The sequence below is a fragment of the Coptis chinensis genome, chromosome 6 (genome assembly GCF_015680905.1).
Source record: "Coptis chinensis isolate HL-2020 chromosome 6, ASM1568090v1, whole genome shotgun sequence".
NCBI lineage: Eukaryota > Viridiplantae > Streptophyta > Magnoliopsida > Ranunculales > Ranunculaceae > Coptis > Coptis chinensis.
This window is the reverse complement of record NC_141461.1, coordinates 60,450,833-60,460,036: the sequence shown is the minus strand read 5'-3', so window position 1 is coordinate 60,460,036 and position 9,204 is coordinate 60,450,833. Positions and strand designations below refer to the sequence as shown.

The window sequence follows — 9,204 nt, the reverse complement described above, 5'->3', positions numbered from 1 at the left end:
CCCGGATCACTATGTGCATGTTGATACTGGAAGTGAGATTTTGTGGATAAACTGTGCTGGATGCAAGGACTGTCCAAAGAAGAGTGGCCTTGGAATATGTTTTTTTCTTGCTTTCAATGTAACTTATAGCAGTCCTTAAAGGTTATCATGTACAATTTCTAACTATTATAGGGGTCTCATTTTTTGAGAATAGGTGCATCTCAAACTAAACGATCCAAGTAGCTCTGTGACCGGACAATTAATTTACTGTGATCAACCATTTTGCTTGGCAAATAAGAATGGTCCTGATCCTGGTTGCACTTCTATCCTGCGTTATGGATATTACCTGCAGTATGGAGATGGAAGCTCAACTGCTGGATACTTTGTCAGAGATAGCGTTCAGTATGATCAAGTATCTGCAAATCTCGCTACAACAACATGCAACTCAAGTGTTATATTTGAGTAAGTTATTTAGTTATTACATTCATGCCATCATTTGAAGCATCAACTCAATATGTTGCGTCACTAGTGTGATAGTGTTCGATCCTTAGAGTCAGTATTCGTCGTCTTAACTTCTTGGTATTAAGTTCTGACTGAAAATTAGTTGGACTTTACATATAGTCTTTCAATAGGTTGGAATTGATGCAAGTCGAGTGGACTTTCTTTGTGCTCTCTTTTAAATTATTTTAGTATATAATGTTATATAGGTGTGGTCTTCGACAGATGGGAAATCTTGATCAACTCAGTACAGCAGTTGATGGGATACTTGGTTTTGGACAGTCAAGTAATTCCATGATGTCAATGATGGCTGCAGCTGGATCAATGAAAAAAATGTTTGCTCTTTGCTTAGATGGAACAAAGGTAGGTGGAATCTTTGCCATGGGAAATGTGGTGCAGCCTAAAGTATATATGACTCCAGTGACCCCTACTACTACGGATCCACTACCTACACCTAATCCTCGATTCAAAGAAGAACGTCCCCATTTGCGAAGCAACAACGATCTCCCTGCGGTGTTTGATACATAATAGTTTCTTGATCTCGTCCATCTCCTAGAGAATGGATTATATCATTCTTCACCCTCTTTCAAGCCCATGTTAATTGCCTTCTTTTCAGATGCCATTTTGAAGTTCTCCGCCCTGTTTTTCTTCCTTGGTGTCCAATTCCTTTTTCTGCTTAGAAATTGCCTCCAGTTCCTTCAGCATGGCCTGGATTCTCTCCACTTCCGCCTTATACCGCTTGCTCTCTGCCACCTCCATTTCTCTCCTCAGGCGTTCTTTTTCAGCTGCAATGTTCAATGGCCTCGACTACGTGGATTTCTTTTCCTGCAACATTATTTTCACAGTTTTCGATGAGTACACATAACTGATTACCTTCTGTATAGCCTCTTGCTTTTCCATTACATCTTGTCGACTTGGTATTCGTACTCCATCTTTCTTCATTGCCCGCACTCACTCGTCAAACTCTGATTGAAGTGGGGGGGATTCAAATATCACGGCCATTTGCCAACTGGCTTCCGATCTCCCCCAGGTCGCACTCAAGTACTTGTGTGTCACTGGTGTGATAATGTTCGATCCTTAGCGCCAGTATTCTAAAGAAATCAGGACATAGTAGTCACAATTAACATCACTTTCTTCTCTTCTGTTATGCGGTTCGATTGTTGACAATCTTAACACTCTCATGCCATATTTGGACTTAACGGTGAGATTTCATTATCTTTTTTTGTCTTCCATCTTATTTAATTCTTTGAGATACTGATGTTATCTTTTTAAAAGGTTGTTATCATGTTATGCCATCTTACATTCTTGTTTTGAATTGTTGTCATTTACATCCTTGAGTTTCTACTCGGGGTCAAGATGTCCATTCCTTGTGAGTAATTGAGTTATTATAGCTATTAATTTACACTTACTGTTCTAGGTTGATTTTTGTCGATTTGCACGCTTCTATGATTTTGTGTTTTTCATGTGTCGCAAAAATGGGCAAAAGAACATCAGCAAGTTTGTCTACGTACTTCAACTATAAAACAACTTATGAGTCCTTTGCTCATGTAGGTTATCACTTATATTCTATATTAGTGTCATTTATTTTCAGTCTATAGTCTTTATTGTTTATTTGGAATAACTTTCAGCTGTAACAAAGGCTATAGATGCTTGGAAGTTAGTTTTGAAAGGCAGATTCCGGTTGCTTAATGAATGGGGCAGTTTTGTTGAGGTAAACATTTACTAATACTCTTTGTTTTTAACAGTGGCTGTTGCAAACTCTTTATTCTGATATGATACTGTGTGTCAGTGTGTGATATGACATTATCAGTATTCTTTCTAATTAATGATAAAAAAAGGAAGCTATCTCTATTTATATTTTTTTCCTTGCACTCTTTCCTTGTTTTTTTTTGTCATAGTTTTTGAAAGTGTAGTGATTTTGTTTGCATCCGCTTATATACCATGTATATGTGCATTAAGGCACTTAACACTTTATTACCTGGCCATAAACAAATCTCTCGTGACATCTTTATTGTATCTTAACATATCAAAATCAAATTCATGTCTAGTAGAGAACTGATGCTTTTATGGCTGTTATTAACTAAATACCATACTTTTTTATTTGTATTAGATTATTCCACGTTTGAAAACCCTGATTTACTGATGGATATAACAGAGTTGATTATAAATATATCCCTCTAATTCATGATAGCTGGAAGTTAATTGGTTTCAGTCCTCTTTCATTGGACATGAATATTATGCATATGCCCTCCCTAGCTGGTTATATACCTTGAACTTTTTTTGCCAAGTCTAATATGTTAACATTTTTTAGAAACATCAACGGCACAATATTCCGGAGGATACTTGGCAGCAACTTCTAGCCTTTAGCAGGTGTGTGTACGAAGATCTTGAAGGCTATGATCCTAAAGGTATTAAATAAAGTTTGAGATTCTCCATAAATTTTAATGTGGAAGATAATTGTGTGAACTATGACATAAACTTTATTTTAAAATTTAAATGCTTGAAGAAGTTGAACAGTGTGAACCTAAAGGTTTTGAATATAGTTCGTCTATGGTTTAACCTCTGTAATCTATGACAAAGCCTTTTTCACTACTACAAAAATGCACATTAGCCACGGTAGGTTATTTGGTATATACCACTGTTCCCATAATAATAATGATGGTTTATACTCATTCATTCACCACGTACAAAACACTTTCTTAGTTTTGGAACAAACAAATACCACGATTTTTGTGAAGCGGTAGTATATAATACTCTATATACCCGCGGTATTATCAAATATAACATAATATTTTTTTTGTATTCGTTATACCCCACTGTTTTCGTGAAAATGGTGGTTTATATTTTGGGCAAAATTATAGCTACCGTGGCGAGTTCTGGTAGAAAAAATAAATAAAAAGGGAGGGGGGGGGGGGGGGGAGAAGGAAAGACTCTCGCTAGAACTTCCTGTTCCACTTCTATCTCTTCATAATTTCTGCCACCATGGTTCACGATTTGAGAGAAATCAGTCGACCAACTACAAGTTTGCTGTATTTGCGTGTAAATATTTCAGCAGATGTAAAGAACCCATTACCCAATTTCTCTCTAAAACAAGAATCAAAGGTAAAAACTTAATCTTTTTCAGAAATTAAACAATGGGTCTGTCTCATTTCTTCGAATTCTTTTACTTTTAATGGTTTCTTGCCAGAAATCTTGATTTTTTGATGAAATTTTGTTCATCTTGTAACTGGGAAAGATAGAAGTTGGTGACAAGATGCCGGAATCAAGAGAAAGATTGATTAGAAGCCAAGATTCAATGCCTGGTTTTGGGTTTGGTTAGCATAACAATATCTGGGTTTGGGTTTTTTTTTTCCGTGTTACACTTCTCTGCTCACATGATCACATCACATTCAAAGGTGCCCTGTTAGAAAAAACCCTTCAATTTTCAATTTATTGGTAGATAATAATAAACTAAGAGAAAACCTCTTTAATTTACTGTAAACAGATGACCTACTTCACACTGCTTGTGGGACACCAAATTATGTTGCTCCAGAGGTATTTTTCTGGTTCTATGCTGCTTAATCATGAATTGGTTTTCACTATTGCATCTTATGACAGTTTGTATTTTTCATGGGTGTTTTTCTTATATTAGGTTCTTAATGATAAAGGTTATGATGGAACAACAGAGGATATATGGTCCTGTGGAGTGATTCTTTTTGTTCTTATGGCTGGCTACTTGCCTTTGCCTTTTGACGTCAAATCTAATATCTCTGATCAGAAAGGTGACTACTTAAATATGTTTTCCTTCCCATCTCAATATTAATATTTGATCAGAGAAGTGATGCATGATCTAGTTCACTGAAACTGCAGATCAACAAGGCTGATTTTACGTGTCCTTCATGGTTTTCGTCCAGCGCAAAGAACCTAATTAAGCGCATCCTTGACCCAAATCCTCTTACTGTAAGTTGTCTCCACTCTCGAGAAAGCTTCCTCCATGCTAGTGGTTTTATAGTTAAATTTTTGTCCCCAATCCCAATCTTTGAGCTTGTTCTGTACTGAAATCAGCATCCTAGATTTAATGTGCTTGGCTTTTCTATAATGTTACACCTTTTTTGTTCCCCAGAGAATTACAATCCCTAACATACTAGAAAATGAATGGTTTAAGAAAGGGTACATACCACCAGACTTTGAACAAGGAGAAGACGTAAGCCTCGATGATGTTGTTGCTGTATTTAACGACTCAAAGGTATGATCATTAATTCATATCTTCAGCATTCCAAATTTCTGATGAATTGAGCCCTTATGCTCAGTTTTTTTTTTATTATTATTATTTCCCAGCTCAATGGTGTTAATGTAACTGTAAGAGTATGATTCTGTTCACCAGCCACTGGTCAAAACAACCAGCAGCATGACTGTTTCCCTTAGCAATTTATTGAGTTTGTGCTGGTGAAAAAAGAAAGACTTGTAATGTATCTCGTCCTTTCTTTTCGAAGATGGAACCTTTAAAAATGGTTGAAGAGTGAACTTGTTATTGGGATCTTTAATTTTAATGTGGCACTCCATTTTGTAGGAATATCTTGTAACTGAAAAGAAAGAAAATCCCGTATCAATGAATGCATTTGAGTTTATTTCTAGATCACAATGCTTCGATCTTGGAAGCTTATTTGAGAAACAAGAGGTTTTATCATTAGGTTACAAAAGATTCCCTGTTATGTGAATTTATTCATTTCTAGTTGCAATGTTGGAGTGTTGAACCTAATTTCTAGTTAATAAACCTTGCCTTTTGCTTACCAAACTTGTCAGTACTTGCGGTTAATCTAAGAAGCCATTGATACCCTAAATTACTTCATGTGATTTGAAATTGTTGTTCAATTTAGCATTATTTGCTTCTAGTAACTTGATGTAGCAGGTCTGTCCTGCTTACTACCTCCCCTTTATTCTCTAAAGATATAGAAACAAATATTTTCCCTTTGATTTGTATCTTTGTGACCTGCAACTGCAAGGTATTTTATTTTATTATGAAACTTGCAAATTAGGGTGAGTGGGGAAAGGACTTATCTCCTAAAATTTTCATTTTTCGGACTGACTAATGAATGCTCCTTTGTAATCTTGGGTAGTATAGGTTGAGGTATGCCTAACCTCATATGTTGTTGTCATTGCCTTTACTTGCCTATATAACAACGACAAGGAAGGATCAGGTTGTGTTTGACAGGTAAACACCCTATGTATTTTTCGGATGTATATATTCTTCCGCTAAATGAAGAAACTGACTTCTAGGTTTCCTTAAATGCTGGATTGAAGAGAATATCGGATTTATAATTCTAGGTTTCCTTAGTTTGATTCATAATTCTGAAAAACAAATTAAAGACTATCGGATTTATCTCAATTACAAGCCCATACTTATAATCTAGGATTTCTTGGGAACGAAGAGTCCAACACCTAGAAATCAGACGTACTCTTACAAAGCTAATTAATCAATTTGGAGCTGAATGGATCCACATGTAATTTCTTTCAACCGCCACTCTGTATCGTTATCCTAAAACCTCTAGGACACACTATACTAGGTTTTTAACAATGGGTATCGGTTGGTGGATGCTGATAAAAACATATTTAACCTATAGTTTCCCTACATTTACTCCAAATCAACTAAAGGAATCGCTTCAAGAACATTTGAACACTTGTATAAAGAGAAAAGAGAAAGTACCGATCCAGAATCCTCGCTTAGCGACTTCACCCGGAACACAAGAAAAGCAAGAGTAAAAGTAGCACCCAGCAAAGATCGACACAATAATCATTGAGCACAAGGTTATCGAAAACATGGCGGTGAACGTTAAGTGAACTGCCGATACCCATTGTTAAAAACCTAGTATAGTGTATGTTCCTTCAAAGGATTTTATTCAAGGTTAGTTATTTTTTGTTTAGCTATCATGAATGGAGAAACTGACTTTTAGGTTTCCTTAAATGCTGGATTGAAGAGAATATATACGAGGAGTTACATGTGGTGGTCTGCGGCTATAGGGTTTACACCTCTAATTTTCAATTCCTTGTATCTTGAATTAATAATTGGATAGCTAGACCACCTGCTGGAACCAAGCAAGAACTGTTTTTGATATCTGAATTGAGAGTTGTGCTCAGAAACGCCGCAATAGGCCGTTGTCAGGCCACAAGGAGTCTATCACCAAGCCATTTGTCGGGCCGCTACATGCCATGTTAGGTCACTGCAGGCTTTCATCGGGCTACCACAAGCCGCAATGAGCTTTGATATATCCGTGCCTATTTTATTAACTTATTGTTTTATTTCCGGCGTAATTAATTGGTTGTTAGAATAGTAGTGAGATAAGTATATTAATGACATGCCATTATCATAGGTTCTCTTGCGCTAAATACTTCGTTTGTCTACTTCTTTTGTCTAGGTTGAATAATAATATATATATGGTGCATTTACTCGAGAATTCGGGAAAAATCTCGAATAAGTAGAAGTGAAGTGACATACTAGGTAGAATACCGATTCAAAGTTGAGAATCGGTGAGGGGACGTTACATGGTTAGAACGAGAGTGAGGAACCTATACTGCCTTCCTCATCGGAAACGGCTTAATCCATCCCCATAGATCTTTACCCGAATGGGGGAACTATGATTGGCTTGATCCCTAAATGGGTACGTAGGCAGCCACTCGGCTCAGCCGCTTCCAAAGGAAAACCCTCACCCCTTGTAGTAAGAAAATCGGTTGTTCAAGTTATTTTATTTCTAGTTACTTCTAGTACAATTCATTTGCCTACGTGGTAAGCATGATAGAAATCTTGTGAGTATGAATTATATTGAATGCTAATGTTTTTCTTGAGAGTATGTTAATCAATGCACTTACGAGGATTTAATAAGGAAACGGTAAGTGGTATTAAGCAGCTAAAGGTATGTGTTAACCTCGTCTTTTGTTTCAATTTCATTTTAAGTGGATTATTATATATTGACTACGTATCCAACGCTGAGCATTGGAGTATCTTCACAGGTGCTCCCATAAGACAAGAAAAGGCGTACGGGTAAATTAAGAACAATTTATCGTGAAGCGCACTCGGATTGGCTAAGGCGGTTCTTTTAGCTCTTTCTTGTTTATAAATTTATTCATTTAAGTTGTTTTGTAATAATTTAGTATTTCTTTATTGTCTTTAATAATGAATTCATATTAGGATGCATCCATTAGTTAGAAAGTATGACATGGATTAGCGTCAATTGGGAAAGACCAATCTGGGGTATGAGATTTGTTTCGGGGCACTGCAGCTACTTGATTTAACTGGCATTTGTCGAGATCGTTAAGTAGCTGGTGCCACGAATCAATATCTTTAGTAGTTGGGTTTATGGTTGAGGTTTTAATATAATAAATGGAAGTGTATTATTTTATTTTCAGGTTAGGACAGGTTGTAGATTTATGAAAGGTTAGAAATACAGAGGAGACTCTACCGAATTTTTATTTTATTTTTTTTTTTTTTAGAGCGATGTTGAGGAGGGGTTTTATATTTTAGTTATAGTTTGGACTCGTGTGAATTAAACCCGCTCAAGTCTTGGTTTATTAGATTGTTGAATATTCAGATTGAGCTCTTTTACCTGAATATTCAATTGTCACGAAAAATCGAGAGTATTCTAGGTTTGTAGCAAACCTTGCTCACTTTGGACTAATAACTTTGGCTGATTTATATTGTTTAGGAATACGTTTGTATTTTAATTTCTTTTGTCGGCAGCTTTGTTGGTTGTTCGTGAACATTTGGATGTGGACAAAATGGTTATGGTAAATTATTGTTTACTTCTATTTTGGTGACCTATTTACTTTATTTTGTTTAAACTAATGTTGCATTGGGTTGGTATGTTTTCAGGTGGCTCAAGTTCAACTCACTTTGGAGCATACTCTTTTCGGTTGTCGGTGTTGGATAACCTACATCATAAAGATTAGTTTATATATACATGTCCTAGTGTTGCTCATAATTCTTACCCAATCAAAACCATGACTTTGCTAGAAGCTTATAACTACTTGATTCGCTTAAGTATTTAACTCATAGCTGATTGGTCATTGGTAGTGTGTTAGTTCCCTGATTTATGGTGGTATTTCTAGTTCAATTTTTTTGTACCAAGGAGATATTCATTTTCTTTGTGTTTTCATTTTTCAGCACTTCCACAATTTACAAGTGTCTTTACAAGTAAGTTCCCCATCATATTTGACAAGTGTTGTTTTTTTTTATTACTTGTCTTCCTTTCTCTTGCATATATATTTGAGAAATTTCATAAAAAAACATTCTATATGGCCATTATGTACTGAAGGTGAGGTTTGTACTGGGCATGGTTACTTAGAGCTCCTTAAGATTGATAAGCGACTACACCTTAGTTGTTTCGTTCTTACTTTTCAGTTATTGTGATGGGATCATGTTTTGTATATGTGGACAATCAGTTGTACTACATTTGCGTTTAAACTAAGGTTCACTAATTCACTTGTATGTATATCTTAATTGGACTTATTAAATGGGATAGATGGTTGCGCAAACGAAGTGCTCTCTCTCTCTCCCCATATACATGTTCCCCTTATAAAGGTATTAGTGACCCATGCCAAGCACTACAAACATTGTATTTTAGTCCAAATAGGACAATATATTTCTTTATACATTTCAACCTTGAGATGGAGTATACTATTGCGAAGTACTAGTGCAAGGTTGCATATTGGGGGGGTAGTTGCATTATTTTTCATTATATTACTTGTCAGTACATA

At 36.0% G+C, this 9,204-nt stretch overlaps 1 long non-coding RNA gene across 1 annotated transcript; it reads left to right on the top strand.

The window, feature by feature from the left end:
* The first annotated feature begins 3,958 nt into the window (after window positions 1–3,958).
* LOC147493796 (uncharacterized) lies at window positions 3,959–5,369 on the top strand. Its single transcript, XR_015200210.1, has 4 exons — window positions 3,959–4,011; window positions 4,109–4,238; window positions 4,327–4,416; window positions 4,580–5,369. It is a non-coding gene; the product is annotated as an uncharacterized LOC147493796 (long non-coding RNA).
* Window positions 5,370–9,204: the final 3,835 nt, after the last annotated feature.